This window comes from Haliotis cracherodii, unplaced genomic scaffold (genome assembly GCF_022045235.1).
Source record: "Haliotis cracherodii isolate W230 unplaced genomic scaffold, xgHalCrac1.p SCAF_19, whole genome shotgun sequence".
Lineage (NCBI taxonomy): Eukaryota > Metazoa > Mollusca > Gastropoda > Lepetellida > Haliotidae > Haliotis > Haliotis cracherodii.
The window spans coordinates 11,920,067-11,943,271 of record NW_027266274.1 but is presented as its reverse complement, the minus strand read 5'-3'; the positions used below and the strand labels follow the sequence as shown (position 1 = coordinate 11,943,271).

General features: G+C 39.1%; 1 pseudogene; it reads right to left on the bottom strand.

Moving 5' to 3' along the window:
* Positions 1-1,406: 1,406 nt before the first annotated feature.
* LOC139466950 (uncharacterized) lies at positions 1,407-18,252 on the bottom strand (annotated as a pseudogene).
* Positions 18,253-23,205: the final 4,953 nt, after the last annotated feature.

Here is a 23,205-nt window from a genome sequence, read left to right as displayed (position 1 = left end):
GAAAGATAGACATTGCTTCATTTGTTCTCCCTAGTATTGTTTATGTGTAATTCGTTAATCATTTCTTTGGTAAAATACATGTATATTGTTTTGCCCTTATAGTACACGGTACGGTTGTTTTAACAACTCTCTTAGAAACATGCAGGTGACCAAGCATATGCTATGGTAAGGATTGTAAGTTATGGTGTCTCCAAATATTCTTGACGAATTCTGTTTCGATGACGGCCATTGTGGCCATGTTCAAAATGTTATGGTGCCCATAACTCAAACACTTCTCCATGTAGCTCAATGAATGTGTATTTGAAGTGAGTTTCTGGTAGGGTGAATACAATTTTGGAGTGTTTTGATTTTTCACCCAGCTGTGGCCATTTGAAAATGTCATTTTGTAAGTTTATGAAATCGTTATATGCATTACTTATGTTGCATGTCTAAAATCACCTTACATTTTGTTGTGTTATACGGCACAAATTCACATTTGACCCTCAACTCTATATCAACCTGTATTTAATGTACATGCAGCGAGTATGTTGTATAAAACCGTCAGTTACTGTCAGCCCATCATACCAAACACACTATAAAATATGGTACTTGTGTTTACCCAGTTTGGCGGTCGGCATTAACAAGGGCTGGTCGGGTCGGAGTCAGTATAACAGGGATAGAAACTAACTGTTTTAGTTCACTAGTCCTTTTAATGATAGCAAAACCCTAAAAAAAATGGCAAATTTCTACTAGTCCTCATGATACCCTAACTATTAAGCAGTTTGGCAAGCTGTAGGACCAGTGCCAATTTCTTACGCTGGAACTATACAGTAAAACCGGATTGCTACAAGTAAAACAGACACACACATTTTAAAATGTTCGCAATATAACCGGTCTTGATAGAGGGACTAGCGAGAGTTCACCTTGAACATAGAGTGAACGAGTGAATATGGTTTTACGCCGCCATATATGTAATGTTACCTTTGGCTTTGCTATCATATATAAAATTAATATGATAGATGGTAAGACTTTGTCATTAAATCGGGTGGAAATGGGAAATAGTATGACGTTTTATACTAATGGGGGGAAAAAGTAACTGCTTGAAATGAAGGTCAGTAAAAATAAATTTATTCTGAAATTAAATGATGCCTCTTTCATGAAGACGCCGACTTTAAGGTCAGTTTGCACGGGCATGTCCATACCGCATTATCGAGAGGAACATAACAATTTACGACCCCAGAAGTCGAGTAGGATAATCAAAGGATAATAAGATAGATAATGTACATTTAGCTTAAGTGGTCACTAAAAGTATGGTTCTGGAAGTGGTGTTTTACAATCACATTGATTAACATATTCAAGTATTCGGTACCATACACTATTATTATTATTATTAGATGACAGGGTTGATTGTTCTTCAAATTCACCGGCTAGTTTATCAAGGTCAAGTAGGTTGCCAATATTGTCAGAACAGATAAAATGACGCCGATTGGGTTTGTCTGCTTCATTCCGGAACTGACTGGACATTGCGGACGTTCGCTGGCCTGACCACAACAGGCTTGTTGCTTAGTTTGAATCTTTTTTACGGTGTACGCCATGTACTGGCGGTAGGTGTCGGGGATCACCCTGAAGTATCTCAAACCGACGACGGAGAGGTTGTTGTAGCGGATTAAGTCGCCAGCCCTGAACTTGCATCTGCAACAAATCCAAGTTGGTAAGTGACTGTAAAAAGGTACTATCTAAGTGAATTTTAGTCGGTATACACAGTGAAATGTGAAATTGCATTTTAGACAAAGAAGACGTTTTCGGGAAAAGTAAAACATTTTGGAGGAAAACCTGAGACACAATTCATTTACTGTATTATCTTGACAAATTATTTTCAAAAGCCAGTGTAACTGTCTCATTGTGTGAATACAGTAACTAAACTGCCGGCTAAAAGAAAGTATACACACGAAAACTGAATTTGACCACGAAATTATTTACGTTATCAAAACACCGAAAGCACAGCAAAACCCACACTCCGGCACAGTGGTGACTCAGCATAACACCACTGCCACAGGCTAATTTGCATATCACGTGACCGGACTTTTTTCTTGTTTGTAAACAAACGCGCTTTTTCAGAAATCAGTATAGAACGGACTAATGCAAGTTTTTTGGGGCGCTTTACATATTGTTTTGCATAATTATATAGAAGTGCTACAACTGCGATAGTGAGTTGCATGACAATATATATTTATACATCAAAGTGACCCTATCGCTATCTCCCCATATGGGTTCGATGACAGCACGTGGAGTCGTACAACCAATGTAAACAAAGGATAACTACGCAAAAACAAGTAGATTTTCGCTTAATAGGATACTTTCTTAATGAACCGTAACCATTCTTTGACATTTGTTCATGAAAATGTGTAAACTTGTCAAACATGAAACGGATGAAAAGCATATGCAATATCTTGAATGGACTGTGAAAGATGTGACGAATCGTCACGTGGCACTGGCCTATGGCAGAGGTACTATGCTGGCTGGCTGCCTCTCGCATGGAACTCTGGGTAGGAGAGTGAGCAAAACCATTTCTTGTTTGTTTCATATTAAACCGCCTTCAAAAGTGGGTGCATACTTTATTTTGCCTGGCTGTTATAGCATACTCGAATTTTTAAATCCATAGGACAAGGGACATAACTCTGTAAAACATAGATTTACGAAGAAACTTAATTGTCGCCCTTGGACATCCGGAATATCCACACTGAAGTTGGGGGTGGGGTAGCATTATTACAGCCCTAATATGTCGAGCGCCAGGGTTACCATGCATCTTTTACCTCTTTTGATATGACGTGGCCAGTGATCGAACCAACGACCTTTCGCTATCTTGACAAACGCTTTATCCAAGAACATGTAGTTTTTTGTTTATTGTTTGTTATACTCAGCAATTTTCCAACTATATGACGGCGGTCTGTAAATATTCGAGTCTGGGCCAAACAATCCAGTGATTGATATGAGCATGGATCCGATGACATGCATCAACCAAGTCAGGGACCCTGATCACCCGATCCCGTTAGTCGCCTCTTACGACAAGCGTCGTCGCCTTTTGTGGCAAGCATGGGTTGCTGAAGACCTATTCTCTAACGGATCTTCACGGGTCAAGAACATGTAGTGTAATGGGAAGTTTACGTACCTTGTAGCTGGACGGCAATCTGTTGATCCGAAGGCTCCAGCTGTTGTGGTACTGATAGATGTCGTCTGCTCGAACAAGGCAAACAGGTAGAGCTGATTCAATACTGGTGTCATGGGCAGTAGCCATTCATACACGTTACCGGAAGTGATGTCAGTGCCCCGGATGTTGACTTGTGTGATGTGGTTTTTTTCCAATTAGCAACCATCAAACATGGGTGTATGCTTCCTTTTGCCCGGCACCTAATATCGTGCAGTTTACAAACTGTTTGCGCGGAATATCCCACTAAAATGTGGAGCCAAAACAACATTTTCCCTATTCATTCACAGACTGAGAAATTCACAGGTCTTTCCTTCTTTTCTTCAATTAAACTAGGTCAAATCGAACATCCATACTTCCTGTGAATCAAATCCGTCGAAAGTACACGTTGTCACTTTGATCAGTTTGATCAAAAAGTAAACATACATTTATAAACTGCCGGGGGAAAAGAAGACACGCTTGATGGTGGCTAAAAATTTCGATGAAACAACAACAAAAATAGCCCTTATTGATGTACATGTATTTGATACGGGTATCATAATTGTGTTTTGGACCTTTAGTTTGCAGTGTATAAGTTTTCCCCGACAGTTTCTATCACCTGAATGTATATGAAATGTCTTCGGTGACATTGTTCTGTGTGCAAAATCTGAGAATAAGTTTACTTTTTCTGGAAGAAATTATTATTTTTCACTCACCTCTCAGTGTGACGACACTGATTTCCACGGGAACCAGACTGACTTCGGGGGACATCCGAGTCTCCACGGCGCCTAATAGATCCTGCTTCGATAATCAACAGTGACGTTCACAGGGCTGGAAAAAAGAATTTCGTCTTCTTCAACCTACATGCTATTTGGACCAGCATTTGTAACCTTATTAACACGGCAAGTGGCATTGTTTACACGCAGTTAAGATCATTCATCAACGGAAAGATCGGGTTGATTTTGGTTTGGTTTGTTGCTTAACGCCGCACTCAGCAATATTCCAGCTATATGACGGCGTTCTGTAAATAATGGAGTCTGGACCAGATAATCCAGTGATTGATATCATGAGCATCGATCCACGCAATTGGGATCAATGACATGCATCAACCAAGTCAGCGAGCCTGACCACCCGACCCCGTTAGTCGTCTTTTACGACAAGCATAATCACCTTTTACGGCAAGCATGGGTTGCTGGAGACCCATTCTACCCCGGAATCTTCTCAACTGAGATGTAATGCATCTAAAATTCCGCGATTTTGACACTAAATAGAAATAGTAGTTCCACTGAGAAAAAATCGTCTTCCATGATACGTTATTCCGCACGATATGTGTGATAGTGGGGGTATGAGAGTACACACCTCTGAAATGCTATTCCGCACGAAGTGTACGTTATAGAGGGGAGAAGAGGGTGGCAACCTTCTCTGATAGACTATGTCCCACGATGTGGACGTTATAGCCGGGACATGAGAGTGTGAGTGAGCATGGTTTTACGCCGCTTTTAGCAATATTCCAGCAATATCACGGCGGGGGACACCAGAAATGGGCTTCACACATTGTACCCATGTCGGGAATCGAACCCGGGTCTTCGGCGTGATGAGCGAACGCTTTAACCACTAGGCTACCTGACCGCCCAGGGACATGAAAGAACCTATCTTCAGTAATTCACTATGTCGCAAGATGAGTAAGTCATGCTGATAGCGGGGGCATGCGATTACCAACCTTCTCTGATACACAATGTCGCACGATGTGTACGTTATAGCGGGGGCCGTGAAGGTGACGTCAGTGGATACGGTGAGATCAAGACGTGACGGGAGCCCACCTCTTTTCTGAATGTAGCTGCTTAACCCTACGTAGTAAACATATTGTCAGAACTCAATCATTATAATTTTGAGTGAATTTATTGTTTAGAAATGTGTGCCCATGTTTGAAATAATAACTCGATTGGATTCTACGTATGATAAAACGCTTATATCAACTATTGGTAAATCATCCGGACTAGACATATTTCACAGAGTGATTTTGCCCATTCCCAGTCTATAGATCTGTACATTGCTAATCGTGTCTTAACACAACCTTGGGTACGCAGGGTAATCGTATGCTGCTAGATAGATATAGGTACAGCAGTTGATCGGTACCTGGTAGGATGATTGGATGGGATGGTGAGTGACTGTTAACCTTCTTGTGCTGTAAAGGCGGCCTGGGTTGTACAAGAATGACATTCCAGTGCACACTGATCAATGTGGGGTTATACTAGTATACTATTCCAAAAAAGAAACGCAAAAAGGGGTTTCTGAATTTTAAAAATCCTCTGATCAAAGAATATGTCAACTGAATGTTTGATAAGACGTTTTACAAATTTCTGAAAACACACCCCCAAAAAGAAACCAAACTCATTTTGCACGTGCAAAGTGGGCCATGAGTTGCATGCTGTATCGCGTCTAGACGTGGCCAAATGATTCCGTCGTGAAACTCTTCAAAACTGATTTCACATTACGAATGCAACTCATGGCCCAATTTGCACGTGCAAAATGAGTTTGGTTTCTTTTTGGGGATGTGTTTTCAGAAATTTGTAAAACGTCTTATCAAACACAACGTATTGCGTTTTGGTGGGTTTTTTTAATACAGATTTGCATAGAAGTCTCCTATAAACAGATTTATAACATATTTTATCGATTCAGTTGACACATTCTTTGATCAGTGGAATTTTATAAATTCAGAAACACATGCGTTTCTTTTTTGGAATAGTATATATTTAAGTAGCCCCCATGGGAATTCACTTTGTGCATGGAATCTGACGCATTATAAATGGTCTTAATGTTTATATTATTTTATACATCGAATGTGATATAGCAGAAATACAACGCGGATTTTGATTGACTTGAAACATACTTACTAGGATTTGCCCCACTAATTGAGATAACACTTTCTTAGTAAAGTACTTCCAGGATTTGAACCCACACTGTCAGAATGAGGCACCTATTCGCCAGCACACAAAGTCAGCTATCTAACCCAACTCAGCCACCGAGGCTTCCATCAAAAATAAAAGTCCGACAACTGGTAGTCTAATCAGGTACTTTGTCTAACCCTCTGACAAGTGTAAATTGCACGGCTCCCATAGCGAGGGCTATGAACACACGGATGCCATTTAGAAAGTGTTCAAATGTTACATGTTATATTTGGGACAACTTTCTTCGGAAAGTACAGTTTCGCGAATTTTTTTGCGATTAGATTCGTATCAGGTGACACACGCTGGCAGTGTGGGTTCAAAGCCCGGATTACCACTGAGAGATGGTTGGAATGTCTGATGGGCTAGAGATTTCAGATGTTTCCTTCACTGTATAAATCACTCCATTAAGACTCGAAACAATTAACCAGAATAAAATAGTTTGGTTTGGTTTATTGTTTATTGTAATTAAATAAAGGACCATAAATGACCATAAATTAAACACGTTAATGACTGATTTCTGTACAACTTATACTGCCCATAGAAGAATGGACATCCGTTGCGAAGTCCACGTGAGCGGAGGCGGAAACTGGCGTACTCGTCCGTTGTGGCCATGACCACGTTGATGCCATACGACTGCACTGCAACCATGAACATAAAGTATTATCTTTACGAAATCAGGTTTGTGCACTTTTGAGAGTAAGTGAGTCTATGGCTCCAGGTGAATGTTTGAGCCAATGAGTATTTTCTCACGTTATTCACTTTGTGTTTTGATAGTTTTCTTTTAGGCATTCAAAACAGTATTACCCTTTGGTCCAGTATATTGGGTATTGTTAAACTAATGAGTAGCCCATTGTAAAGATAAGTTTTCTTTTACTCCTGGTTTGAAAAAACCAAACCATCTGATTCGGGAAAAAAAGACAAAATAAAATATCATTGTATCCAAACCAATTACGTTTATGACAGCTTAGAACCTAAAATTATTTCGTTAAAGCCGTTTCTCGCCTTATTCGATTTATACGAAGTGTAAAACCACCCATCTTCGTGTATCAACTAAAGACATGTGACTTTTCAGCATGGTTCGTGATGTTAAAATGATATTTTATAATCGAGAAATAAATAGTATATAATCTTCCTAATTGTAAGTCTTACTTGAAAGCCCCAGTGGCGATATGAAGTCATCCACAAAGACTCTGGATTGGTTGCGGGAGCTCTGTGTCGTGTAAAGATTGTTGACAGTTGCGACGTCCAGTGACCTCTGTTGCTAATACACGAGCCAGACGTAAGGGTTGACCCGGTCCACGGGGTTGCCAGGCCCAAAGTGGGGAACTATAGTCTGCAACGAAGGATGTATAATTTAATGAAGCCATCGAGCAGTAACTCAAAGCCTAACGCCCGACCTAAATACGTCACGGTGGCATTCTCTGTTTTGTGACGTATTTGCGTCTTCCTACACATAAGTTTGTGACGTATTTACTAGTTTTTGAACTTATGTGTAGGAATGCAAATGACTCTAAAAATAGTACGATGATTTCATCTTATTTTTGGATTAAGCAGTGCACGCTTGATATCTACCTTTTGTACCAATTATGTGTTTCAATGACCAGATCACAGCGACCTTTTGAATGCTTGGAGTTGCTTTTGCCAGTATTTCCTTACGCCGGATAATGTCAGATTTACTCATAATTGATGGCATAAACAAAGATGAACCTGCAGTGCACGGGGAGACATTTAGCCAGGTCACACGTCGTTATCACCCTGTAGTCATTTGTAGGCTCTGAAGACAAAGAAGGACAAGCAAGGAAGACTTGTTCTGCCCCGGATTTCCGCCAGATTTCGTCTAAAAGAGATCAGTAGTCTCCCCTTACATTTTTGGAATTTTCCTGATTAAATATTGAATTGGAGACAGCACCGTACTATCACTCTCAGTCTCAAGCGACACGGTCTACACACAACCTTACATTTCGAGGTACATGAGTTGAAATTTCAAGACAATGATCTTGAAAATTCAATATAATAAGTGCTTCCGTACTATCGTTTCACTGGATTTACTGTTTCTTCGGTCACTTGATTGTCTGGTTCGTTTTCAGGCCGCCGTCGCACGGCAGGACGTGGTCAGGCAATAAATACTTACTTTCTGTGCAAATTGCAATCTCATTAAAATAAGATCTTAGTTCTCGCTATCGCTTAGCGGTAGCGAGAACTAAGGTCTGATTTTAATGAGATTGTGCAAATTGTATCCCGCGCGCGTTAGAAATTGGTCCCAAACAGCTTATGCTTGTTAAAGGCGACTAGAACTGCACCTGGTGGTTCGATGATTGGGTTACCGTATTACATATTATCGCACCCCGGTGTCGTTGGACGCTGTACATAATGTAACATTGTGTCAACCACTGATTTATCTGGCCCAGAACCCCAAGGACAGGGTATTGGTCTGTCAAACCATGCAACATATTTAGGTCAAATCGAGGATTCGAACCATCGATCAGCGAATACTGGCACGACTGAGTCACGCAACTCTGCAAGCAATTTCAGATGATTGGACCATCCTCACCTTTTCTCTTATTGAAAAAGAAGAAGAAATAATCTAAGTGTGTTACAATTCAAATGCACGTCATGGTGGGGCGAAATCTTGTGATGTATTCTGGGATTTTCAGTTAAATATATAAACTGCCAGGCAAAGGAAAGGAGACACCCATATTTGATGGTGGCTAAATATGAAACAAACAAGAAATGGTTATTCGATGGTGATGTCTTTAAAATGGGTATTCTACCATGAATTTGGAATTTACTCGATTCTGATTGGTCAATCAGAGGCTATTTAATCACAATAAACTCCCTCTGATTGAAACAGCTGGGGTGCGTTGCAAAGCGCCAATCGCTTGCAAGCGATGTACAGCGATTCGCCTTACAACAGTGCGCGAAACAATCGCTGGCTGAGGTCGCTTCGTTCTCCAACCAAAATGGCGGCTTACTTTGACAGCGGAACAAGAAATTCTTGACTGGATCAACGAGGAAATCAGCAAAGGCAGCGAAGACCCCATCATCCTCAGCCTGCTCTACATCTTCAAAGTAGTCTTAAATTCCATCAGCTCGTCATCGAGCCTCTTCTATTACATGCTTCATTACGTCAAGGCAACCAAGCGCTAGTTGCGCCGCCATTTTGGAAGAGTGAGCAAGCGCTTCCAACTGTTGCAGACACCAGGATGAGCGATTAATTTGCTTTCTCTGGGCGATTCGTGGCTTGCAACGCGCCCCTGGTTTGACGGCCGCATCACCGCGGAAGCTAATATTCATAGAATAGTACTATTTTCAGTAATTGTCGGTAGGCATATTTGAATAATTATATCTACAATTACAGGTTACAAAATGCACAGATGCGGTTACTACAATATTCAAAGTATGTGTGGCAATACATTTCATGCAGAAAAACACGACAGAAATCAACAAAGGGAATGTGTTTACGTTTTGGAGACAACAGAGAGCTTGGAATTTGGGCGCTTTTCTATATACGACTGTGACGTCATGTTTTGCGTCACAATGAGCGATATGACGTCATAATGGTGACGCGCGCTGTAGAGCGAAAGCCTTGCAAAGCTTGCTTTGTTTTCTTTAGGGATGCCCACCTCATGTTAGCTTACCAAGTTGCCGTACTTAAATGCTTTCAATGCCTGTCATATGTTCGAGTGAAGTATTACAGTGCTTGAGTTTATACAGCACCATATTTTGTTCGGTGATTCTGTAATTAAGATCGATAACCCACTCAAAACACTGAACTCAACCCATGCCGCTTCACTCTGTATATTTGCTAACACCAAAGAGTTCGCATTTTATTTATTATTTATGCGCGTTCGGTTCCAAATTCAATTTAGCGGGGTTAAATCTACAGGTAACCTAGCTCTACATTGAAAACACAGTATGTTTATCTCTTAATTGTAGTTGTGTTTTGTACCTTAACTTTGCAGTGTTCTGGCAACCATTTCAGACTCATAATTTGGTGGTCAAATCCCATTTTCAAGTGTATAATTTACTTCCTTTTGCCCGGCAGCTTATCTTGTACGGAGGAAATGTCACCCACGTCTCCACCCTGCAGCCTGCCGCCGGCGACGTTGACGTACAACCCATGCGTGAAGCAAAACCCAGCGTCATACATTATAACAGTGTAGAGGGCGTTATCCTCAGCAGGCCACGTCACTTCCGGTAGTTCGCACACTTCGAATGGGGGATATTCGGTGCTGTTGAGGGGGTCGATGGATAAATATTGTGGTCCTGCCAAGGGTAAGTCCACTATCCTCCCACATCCGGGGTATGTTCCTGGTGATTATCAAAGACACGTATATAATTATGACGGCATAGTGTGTCGGTTTTAAGAAATGTTGAAGACTAATATGAAGAGTCCTCTCCGAGCTGTAACATAACTTGTCTCAGCTCACCATGATTTGCAACATATGTAAAAAGCTTGTAATAAAAAACTTACCATATATTGTTTATATATTCTTATTTTTTAGTTTAAGATGTTTCCGGTGATGTGATTGGTATATTTGCTGCTCACATAACCCGTTCATTTTTCAACAAACTTTAAAAAGTAACGTTTACAAAGGATGAACTTCACGTTTTGACGTTTACACGATTTCGACCGAAACTTACTTTTCGTAAGCCCCGGCGTTTACATACATGACTTGGTTGGTTTGTTGTTTAACGCCGCACTCAGCAATATTACAGCTATATGACGGCGGTCTGTCAATAATCGAGTCTGGACCAGACAGTCCAGTGATTGATATCCTGAGCATCGATCCACGCAATTGGGATCGATGGCATGCTTCAACCAAGTCAGCGAGCCTGACCACCCGTTCCCGTTAGTCGCCTTTTACCACAAGCAAAGTCACCTTTTACGGCAAGCATGGGTTGCTATTTAAAGACCTATTCTACCCCGGATCTTCACATGACTTTACCTTGCACGGTCCAGGGCGTTCACACAATATCAAAATATTTCCTTTTATGTCTCAAATTCACTTTGTGAATATATCAAAAGATGTATTATAAGGTAACACAAAATGAATAGTTGACATCACTAAATCGATATTTTTAAATTTAAAAAATACTTCTGATTTTGTAATATCACAAATTCATTTTTAATGTTATAAAATACACATTTTAAGATTTCACCAAATATATATTCAGATACAATTTCATTTTCTGATATCTTTTGTGAAATCAAGAAATAGTTTCTACAATAAAATCAAATTTGTGATTCAATATACTCGTATGAATTATTGGTATTATTCAATAGCTAATGGGTAACAAAACAGCGACTCATATATGGATTAAATGAGTACTTATTGGAGTAGGCAAGGAGAGTTAAACTCACGGTCAGTGCCATCAGCTGAAAATATAAGAAATCACATATGTATGTGTGAAGGGTAGTATATTGTTTATCTGAGACTGTTTCCGTTGCAGAGTATTGACATAAACTCTAAATAGGTCAGCATTCTCTGTATCCCCCTGTGTTAGCACCTGTCACTAAATGCCCATGCCCCCCCCCCCCCCGTAAAACAATGCTTCCCCCCCCCCCCCCCACTATATACAATATACAAGAACACAAAATCAAAATGTCTTACTCTGCCTCAGCAACGGTATAGTAGTAGTTTTCTAACAACATCATATAAGAGTGACCTCCCTTTAGCTTAAGTAAAAGTCGGAATCAAACGGAATTGGATTCCATCGTAAAGTCAACTGTTTTCCTGTTTCACTATATATAGAAACAAATAATTTCTCACAATATGTGATTCGTAACTACAACATTGAGTTTATTTCTAACTGAATTCGTAAAATGTAAAGGAAAAACGCCGCCATAGCGAAGAAGTTACTCACCCGGAAGAGTAATGGGGTAAGTGACGTTGATGACGAAGGTTAGACCGTTGGGGTCGTTGGCGTTGTCCCCCAGCAGTCGTGTGATGAGGGAGGTTCCTGATGGTCTAGTATTTCTAAACAAGACTCCCCCTCTGCCCGGCGGGCAGTCCGTCGCAAACCTCGTCCCAAACCAGTAGGCCGAGGTGTTGGTGTAGAGGGATCTCATCTTCGCCACACACGCCGCGTCATGCCGGACGCTGCAGGCAGTCTGGGCGTGAACGTCTGTCGGGCGTTGGATTAAAACAAGAATAATGATAATATACCTACCCTTATCATTATTCTTGTTTTAATCCAACGCCCGACAGACGTTCACGCCCAGACTGCCTGCAGCGTCCGGCATAAATGATAATATACCTACCCTTATCATTTATTGAATACTTATATTGGTGCGATAAACTTGTTGACTTGGTATTGTATCAACATTGCAAATGTGGTCACCTGGCAGGAAGGACATATACATCGATGCAAAGTCTATTTTGCACTATAGACGTGCACGGACATTACAATAGTGTTCATCTTTCGACAGTAACCCATTCTTGTCATAAGAAGCGACTAAGGGGATCGGGTGGTCAGGCTCCCTGACTTGATTGATGCATGTCGTCGTATCCGAATTTACGTAAATAGATGCTGTTGATCTCAATCTTGTCCAGACTTGATTATATACATATATTTACATCCAGCTGGAATATTGCAGAGTGCGGCGTTAAACAACAAACACTAAAGCGGTAGTTTCATCACTTCAGGCTTGACAGTCAGGATATAACTGATATACTATTCAATTCAGCGTTAAACCAAACTCACTTTAGACGCATTGAATTTCTCCAGACCTCGGTAATGGGGTTGATCTCTCTCTCTCTCTCTCTCTCTCTCTCTCTCTCTCTCTCTCTCTCTCTCTCTCTCTCTCTCTCTCTCTCTCTCTCTCTCTCTCTCTCTCTCTCTCTCTCTCACACACACACTCTCTCTCTCTCTCTCATCTGTAACTGCAAAATTAGAAGTTCGCGACGTATATACATTTACAGGAGATTTGCTCTAATCCTCTAGACTGCGTAAACAAACATGTGCTGCTCTCATTTTTGCCAGTACAGAAACCTCTCTCAACGTATAACGCACTGGGATCGGAATGCATGAGCAAATATCACTGGGCCACATTCCTATTTACAGTTTGCGCTCAAACTTGTGCACAAAAGGTTTAAGAAGCCCTTTACAGATGGGAGATACGTATCATTCCAATCGCGATGTGAATTATAAGAAAAGGAAACGTATTAATATATTCGACACCGACACTTCAAGAGATCAGTTAACACACGACATTTCAACAACGTATACACGATAACATATCTTCCATGTTTGATTGTTACTTACAGTGTGTTTCGGTCTACTAACGTCCCGACAACGTTTGTAAGTTTTGGGTCAAATCCAGTGTTCAAGTGTATGCTGTCTTTTGCGTGGCGGTTTATTAAGCTAATTCCATGTAATGAGGCTGTGGGCGTATGGATGAGAGAAAGGTTCCTTTTGTGTGTCTCAGACGGGCGTATTTATATAAGTCTGGTGACAACGCGGCATTCATGCCCAGGAATATTCTCCCGACAGTTCCCTTTGTTGGAAGATCAGTCATTATGTGATGTTGCCTGTCCCAAGACAGCAAGGTGGTCGCTGTGCAGCGGAATCGGATATGTGACAGATACAGGCGTCAAATCCTGGATCCTACCGTTGTACCACAATATAATAACAATCCTATATCTGCAAGGAAGACAACGCGAGACCACTCTGTTCCCGACAGGTATCTGAGACCTGCATCACTCCGTGTTTCTTCCCACACGCCGTGGTATAACTGGAATACTGTTAAAAGCGGCGTTAAACCCAACTCACTCCCTCACTCTCGACAGGTAACCGGGTTCCTCCATCTGGACACCCTCACGACCATCCCTTGGCCCGACAAAAGTCCAGAACACATCTGGGACATCATGGGACACCAGTCTACAGAATCTGGGACAACAATTGCACCGAGAGTGGCGAAAGCTGACGTCACACTGGAGGCATAAGACGTTGGTGTCCGTGCACGCCAGTGACAATCTCGTCACAGGGATATCATGTTGGGTCATTTGTAGCAACGGTATTTTATACCGGCCATACCTTAAGGTCCAAAACACAATTATGAAACCCGTATCAAATACATCAACATTAAAACAATTCTTGGTTGTTTTTCAGCCACAATCAAAGATGTACGGTGGCCCATAAGGGACATGGAGTCTGTTTTTCAATATTTTGATGTTTAACTTACTTTTATCTTAACCTTTTGCAAATTAACACAATCTGCCATACAAATATGTGATAAATCATGTATAAAAACATCCGAAAACATAGAAAATGTACTTTTAAGTAGCTTTTGAGTCGCTGAAATGTGAAGTGAAAATGTCAAAAACTAAAATGCAAATGTCAAAAACCAAAACGAAAGGGTCAAAAACTAAAATGAAAATGTCAAAAACACAAAACGAAATTGTCAAAAACTAAAATGAATACACAGAAAACTATTTCAACCGCGGTGGAAATAGTTTTCACCACGGTGTAAATATTATCACCGCGGTGGAAATAGTTTTCTGTATTTTCATTTTAGTTTTTGACATTTTCGTTTTGTGTTTTTGACATTTTCATTTTAGTTTTTGACATTTTCGTTTCGTTTTTCAGCGATTCAATATCTTCTTTACACATGATTTATCACATATTTGTAAGACAAATCGTGTTAATTTGCAAAAGGTTACGATAAATGTAAGTGAAATATAAAAATATGGAAAAACAGACTCCATGTCCCTTATGGGCCACCGTATATTAAAGATGGGTGTATTTTTTCTTTGCCCCTGCACAATCGTCTTGAGACTGGATTTCAAGGCTTACGGGGATTCAATGAGTCAGTATGATATTTTATCCTCTAATGGATAGTGTTATCGGTGCAATAACCCAATATGATAAATTTGGTACCGATAAATATGCAAATGAGGAATCTTGCAGGAACTTTTAGTAAACTCTATGCATCGTTGCGAAGCCCACTTGCTCAGAAATCTTTGCATGGCGTTCCCAGTTTAGATAGGTTTCCCGATTTTCCCGATGTGTGAGTGCTTGTGTTTAGAAACATTGCTGCAAATATATATGGCACAATATGATAAATTGGGCGGTTCACTCAGGCATTATATAACTACGCTATTTCTGAAGTCACTTTAATGAATCAAAATGGTCTTAACAATGTCTAAAAAGTATCCAAAAAAATATTATTTTGAAAATGTCATTAAATGATATAACTACGCTATTTCTAAAGTCACTTTAATGAATCAAAATGGTCTTAAACAATGTCTAAAAAGTATCCAAAAAAATAATTATTTTGAAATGACATTATATGATAAAGACATCCTCGTATTTTCCCGTATGTTAATTATCATATATTACGAATAAAAATGCTATCATTATACAGTTTGTATTCCTAATATATATTACTCATGCGGTAACTAACACGCTCGGCCGAAACCTTCTCTGGTCCCACAATGGGTTGTTTCCGAAGCACTTCGTGTCACGAAGATTAGATGAAAGGCTGACCCTGCGTGAAGCGGTTGTTGACAGGTAGGGTACGGATCTGTATATAGCCGTGCTTTGTCATCACGACACAACCCTTTTTTTACAACCTATTCAACCATCACGTGACATCCTTCGCTGCATGCTTATTCATGTATTGATGTGAATGATGATTTCAGTTCGTATTTCGTCTTTTTATCATTATATGTTATTGGCATGTTTTAACATATTCAAACACTGTATTAACCTCAACCCTCTACCCTGGGGAGCTAGTACAACAGACGATGCAGAACATCGGCAAGAAATCTGCCCCCCCTGCGTCAACACGTCTGCATCCTTTGTGAGCAGCAACTTTTTTTGTTTGTTGAGAACACGTACATTAGAAATCTTGTAGAATTTATCATTATATCGTTGTTGGATAGTTGACAGAGATTTTCTAAACAAAAATAATTATGATTAACTGTCTTTGGGATATCCATTTCCCGCCGACTTGCATAAAGAGGACAGTTGTATATAACATGAAGTTCATCCTCAATTACATGACAGTGTTTACATAAGACGGCATCCTCCTCAATATTAGCATAATCCCTACGAATAAGTTGAATACCAAGAGAGTATTCTGTCCACATCTAAATTTGGTTATTAGCCTTCTATATACACAATGCTTAATATTTGATAAATATTTTTCACAAACGATATAAGATTTATGCAGTTTATAGAAAGAGAGGGTCTTGCTGCCTAGAGATCCATGCCAATCTTGAAACGAACAATCTTTAACTTTCTCGCTGAACACATGTACAAATAATTCTGCATTGCCAATGCTTTGTGCAGCCCATACATCCCCCAAACAATAGTGACTTAGCAAAAGTCTTATATGCGATGCCCAGTTATGACGTTTTGTTTTAAACATATTTATTTCACAACTTGTGAACTGGATTGGTAAACAAGCAAAAACTTATTTGAATACAACTCCAGAATTAGAATACAATATAATATGACAAAAGTACAGTCAAGGAATACAATTGTATACATGTTCTTATTATAGAAACTACGTTGTCGGCGCTGTCAGGTCTCATTTTTAGTGAGTGAGTGAGTATGGTTTTAGGCCGCTTTTAGCAATATTCCAGCAATATCACGGCGGGGGACACCAGAAATGGGCTTCACAAATTGTACCCATGTCGGGAATCGAACCCGGGTCTTTGGCGTGACGAGCGAACGCTTTAACCACTAGGCTACCAGACCACCCACTCAATTTTAGTAGTAATAGTGTACTGCAATATACGGCAAGGAATAGTATTATAAATTTAAGATGCTATGTAAAATCACAAAACCTATTGGATAGCCGAATGTAGTCTTGTACTGATTTAAGAATTTCTAAGTTTATTTTTGACGTCCTTTCAGGATTACCTAATAGAATTGAATTTAGATCATATCCCTTAACATAATAGTACATATTCTGTCTTAAATCATTGTAATTTGGGCATATGAGAAAGAAGTGAAGTGCATCTTCAGTGTGATGGCCACAGCTACATGCAGGATTATCTGATAAATATCGTGCGACCCGGTCTGCATTAAGATCACTGCATCCAAGTCGAAGGTGGGCGTGCACAAATTGACAAAATCTGGACCCGTAGTTTAGATCAAAACTTATCATATTTTTTGAAGTTATTACGTTTTCTATCAGCAATGGATAATAACATTTTATAACACTGGTGTTGGTATCTGTTTTGACTCATTTGCAAAATCTTAAACCAATATTTAATGCTTTTTACATAATATATAGTATGAACAGGATACCTACCACATTCACCATAGGCTACTGCATTTGCAGTTCTGTAGCCCGTGTGAAGTAAGAATTTACAAAATTTGCGGTGAACCTATTCAATCGAATTCAATTTTGGTGTCCCAAATCTCAGCACCATACATTAATATCGGAACAATTTTTTTTATCAAATATAAAGAATGCTTCCGTAACCGAAATGTAATAACGTCTTATTAACGATTTAACGGACCAAAGTGCTTTGCTTGCTTGCTCACATACAGTTTTACAGGCCTTAGTCCAAATTAATTTGGGGGGTGAAAACAAGTCCCAAATATTTATAGGCATTAACCGTATTCATACGCTCACCGTTATAATACCATTTCTCATTTCTTGACAAGGGTCCTCCCATTTTAAACACAATGATTTTACTCTTCTCAGTATTAATATCCAAACCCCATTTATCAGAGTATAAACATAATTCATCAAGTCGTTTTTGTAATTTTAATACACTGTCTGCAACAAGTACTAAATCGTCGGCAAACAACAGGGCAATTTTATTTAACATTTCCTCTGAGATAAAAACACCATCCTGAAATTTACTTTCCAAACATATAACTAATTCGTGATAAACAAAGAAAACAGTACTGGACAAAGAGTACAACCTTGTCGTACCCCACATGAACTATCAAAATATTCAGTAATTTTCTTGACATAATCGTATGTTACAGTTGCTTTAACATGATTATACATACTCTGGAATTAAGAAACAGCTGCCAATACAATTAAATACATCACACTGATAACACTTACAGTGAGTGGCCGTCAACAGCAGAGCCAGCAGCGCGGGTAGTTGCGCCATCGCGGTCGTATCTTGATGTGTCTACTGCCAATAGGGGTAAATATAACCACATATACCCACTGAACTGGTGGAATCAGGTCAGCCTACGCTGACAACTATTGCGCCATCCACACCAATGCATACCTTATTTCCACTAATTGACGCCAATACACGCCGGCCTCTAATCCTCTATTTAACGCCCGGTGTTGAATACTGCTATATGCTTATTATTAACGACCGTTTCCTGCAAATGTACGCAAATGACTTTAGTATTTGGGATTTGGTAAGGTAGTGAGTTGCCACTGTACAGCAATACACAGAATATACACGGGGCCCTAAATACACGCCAGATCATCGGTTTGCGCGAAATTAATAGACGCCCGAATTGAGGAAATGACCCAAGCCTCAAGACTGTCGTTTCACAGTGCTATATGTTCAATATATTGTCATGCATAGTGCGTGTGATTGATTGCGAGTGACGTCATTAATATGTCTTTTGGAAATGGTGGTCCCCTTGAGCACCCGATCCAGGAAATATTACCTACTACTAGCACAGAGTTGTTAGCAACTATGACCTGCTACTAGCAGGTACAAAGACGGTCTCTACGTCTCTGGAGACTAACATTTACTGCTACTACTAGCTAACGGCAAAGGAGCATGTCTAAAATGATTTTCATTGGTCAACGAGTCTACGTTGACGGTATGCAAGCCAGGCTCTGTCTCAACAGAAAAATAAACAGATTACCGCAGAGCAACTTCAGCCTGTAACCAGCTAGCTTTCTAGATGTAGAAGTAGCTTCGTAATGGTGAAATGCGCCATGCAAACCTTTCAACCACCATTCCAGTATGTTCCCAGTCACCTGGAATTACAAATAGAATCTACATTATCATGAAGAAAATTATACAGTAACCACTGATAATTACATCACCAGCTGGTCACATGACCTCGTCATGCATCATTATCCGCCGCCATTTTGTGTAAGGTCACGTCATTTGTTCCACTCAACCTAGGCCAAGTTTAGGCCAGTTAATTGTGTCTTTTCTCTAAATAGAGCACAACTAAAGTGGGTGTTTTCATAACAATAAATACTCTTCAATATTCCTACCATTGCCACAAATGGGAACGTAATGTCGTGCGTGTTTTCTACAGGTAGCCTTGCATTCTTTACGTCCCTAGAAACAACGTCGGCGTGCACAAGCAAGGTCACGCATCATAAATGCCGTTTATTCTAAAAGAAAGAGTGCTTTACCGAAACAGTATGTCCTACAGTACTACCTATCGTATATTGTATTGGAGTTGTTGCCTGGTATCAAGCGCCCATGTTTTGACGCGAATCAATTGCATCCAAAGACGATTGGGTCACATTCCTTTTCCAACTAGTAGTAATTACTAGTAATTAGTACTTACATATATATACTATTATATGTCTTATTTTGTTTACATTTCAGCAGTATGCATCGGAGGCAGAAAATTTATTCAAGCTCTGAAGTCCCAAACAACTGAAAATGCTCCAAAACACCATCACGTGACCCTGGTATTCTCAAAGTGCTGGTAAAAGTGTTTGTTTTGTAGGCCTAAATGTTTGTTGATAGTAGAGAGGCTGATTGATAGACTTTATAACAAGTCATGATCAACATTCCCCAACTGTTAGTTAATTACACTGGTCAGTCTACATCTGTATTGTTTCTTTGCAACCCCTGTCAACGAACTCAAATTTATCCATTTATACCTGAATAATTGTGTTGTCATATTTTAAGATTATGACTAGGCCTACAGCATCTAACTAACTGTAATCCTCTGATAACTAAATGTCTGAAGGCAAAATAACATTTTATTGATGAATATATCTCCATTTAACTCATACAATTTAGTGTAGGGTGTAATGTTGGAATGTTTTTGTTGACAGTAGCAGACACTACATCTGTTTTTGAGCAATGGACAGAACTGAGAATACCATATCATGAACCGTAGAGAACACTGCTGGCAACATCCTGTTTTAGTAAGTATAATTGAATCCCCAATTATAATGTCATTGTACATACAAAAAATGACATAGTGTTGTTTTTAAATAGTGATCTGTTTGGCAGTGTTTTATATAGTGTATATTTTTCTTTTCACTTTGTCTACTGGCCTGCATTTGTCCTTGTCATTTCCCTATTATTTCTGATACATTCCAAAATAAGATTTGTCTGTATAGTACCAGCACACTTTAATAATAATGTGCCTATTTCTCAGTGTTTTAGACAATTTGTGTTGTACCCAAATAGAGGGAATATTGTTACTGTAGTTCTTGTCATTGTCTTGGTGGCAAGTGCCACATGATCATGGGCACTACTTCAGCATGTTTAGTTATACACATTTACCAGTGAAGATCAGGGTCAGAATTGGTCTTCAGCAAACCATGCTTGCTTTAAGAGGCGACTATCCTTGTCATAAGAGGCGACTAACGTGATTGAGGGGTCAGGCTCAGAGACCATGTTGATGCATGTCATCGTATCCCATTTGCATGGATTGATGCTCACGATGTCAATTACTGGATTGTCAAGTCCAGATTTGATTATTTACAGGCAGCTGTCAAAGCACGAATATTGCTTAGTACAGCATTAAACAACAAACAAACAAAGTTATACAGTTCAGTTTTTTAAATAATCTTATACTCTAGTATTATAATGTGCTATTTTTATTGATTATCATGAATACAGACTGTTTGTATCAGTTTGTAAGAGACACAAACCAAGGTTCCCACAACTATCTGCACATGCTTTGTCGTAACACAATTAATACGGTATCTTCAGGTTATGTATGTTTGTAAAATGTGCTAGAAAGTGTCCACTTTAGTTGTAAAATCAGTATCTTCCTCACAACAGAGCTTATGTGCACTACCTTGTTGTGGTATTATTTGTTTAACTCGTCTCTGTCTTTCTCAAGTTATGTTTGTGCAAGGTGCCTACCTGGTGTATTGATAATATTACCTGACAAGAGTCAAGTTTGCTCATCATATTCTGAAATAAGTGTCTCCAATCTAATAGAAATGGGAAAAGTAATAAAAGCGAGTCACCATCATTTTAACCGGTGCTAGGGATGTCAGCATAAAGTATATGTTTTTTTATTAATATTATAAATATTAAAACTCTTTGCACCTGGATTGGAAGAATTGAACATTATAAGAAAACTGCTATGTTCCTTTTCAGCTGACAGGCTGTTTGTGGAAGATGTAAGGTCAAGTGCTAGGGCCCCCTGTTTAGTTTAGACCTACATTGTAAATGTTGTGCACTGGACCATGGAGCCTGGTCACTACAGGGTTTACCCAAGCCTCTTAAAACTGGGGACAAATTCAATTTCTAATCTTAAAAATATCATCTTGATTCTCTAATCATACTGTTAAAATTATGTTTTACGTACTTATCTAAACTCTGTGGAATTCCTAATCCAATTAAATAGTAATGTCCAATATTTTTTAATATATTTGCAGATAACAAATTGCTATAGACTAATAAGGCAACTGCTATATTATATTCTGACTCTTTACTGGACTCACCAGACTCTGCACTGTATACTACTGAACACAATGAAGTATCAACGTCTTTTCATTTCGGAATTCAAGTAGCAAGCGGTAGCTTGTTGTCTGGTACTTTAAAGTATACTATAATGCATGTACTAATTCTTTATACTGTAAACACATAACATGTTTTGCTTGAGCAATTCTTCCTGAAAAGACCCCAAATTTGAAACGCAAGTCTAGTAATATTGTGCTCGATGTAGTAAGTCCAATTAATAATTGTCAATATGACAACACTAAAGTCCTGTTCGGACTAGTTGACCCATCATTTTGGGGCACAGACTGCTCATGTAATTCAATATATGGTGACAATGTTGCACGAGGTTCTGTTGTGTGTATTTCAATAACTTGCACATTTATGAACTTTAACCTGAATGTAATCCTTGAATCCATTGATGCTTTATTTTTACATTTCTTTAATAACCTACAATTGTTATGAAGCTGTCATTTTTTGTGTGGTTCCAGGAATAAAGTCACCAGAAATGTATTCAAATTTTTTATCTGAGTTTGAGTATGACCAACATGGCAGATATGTTTAAAATGTTGTTTTCTTCCACTACTCAGACATGTAAGTTATTGTACAGTAAGTCATCTATAGTGTAAAAACATGTTGATTCTTTTGTTTGCATGTTTAGCTATTCCAGAACTGTTAGATGATATTAAATTGCTGTAGGAGGTATTTATTTCCATCTATAATGTCATTATGGTATACCAGTGTGTATGACAATTGTTTTGAAATTCATCAATATCTTCAAATATGATCTATTGTATCCAGTGACTGACATGTAAGAAAGAAGGAAGTTAGGCAGCACCCAATCAGAGAGCGTACCATTAGACACATGTGATCAAAGGGGTTCCAATTCAACACATTGCCCTTACGTATGATGGACACTGTCAAACGTTTTCCATGGATCTATGTGTTTGAAAACCAACTCATCCTGATAATAGGTTTCTGATTATATTGCCTATTAACTTACATAAGATACACAGTTTTGAGTAATAAACAGTTGAATGTAGAAATCTGTTAATGTTGACAGGAAGAGAACAATCATTATCTTAGGGTTATGTTAAATATCATTAACATGATTAAGGCTTTAATGACTTATTGATACATAAGAAATATACGCAGCAAATTCTGTCATTGTCATTGTAGTATTTGTCTATACTATTACTTAAATACTACATTAATAGCCATAATCACATTCAATTACAGGGATCGATTTCTCTACATACAAGCCCCACCAGTGCAGGTAAAAGCATTGCTGGGTCCACTTACACAGAACAATCTTAGCACTTCAATTATTGTAAATCCTTAAGATCACGATCTTAGGCTTCAGCTACAATCACTGTCAAACTGATCAAAGGGATTGTAGGCTATGATCATTGTAAGCTACAAGCGAAACCTACAATTGGTCCAAACCAATCTTAAGTAGCTAAGATCGTTGTGGTCCCTGAATAAACTTGAC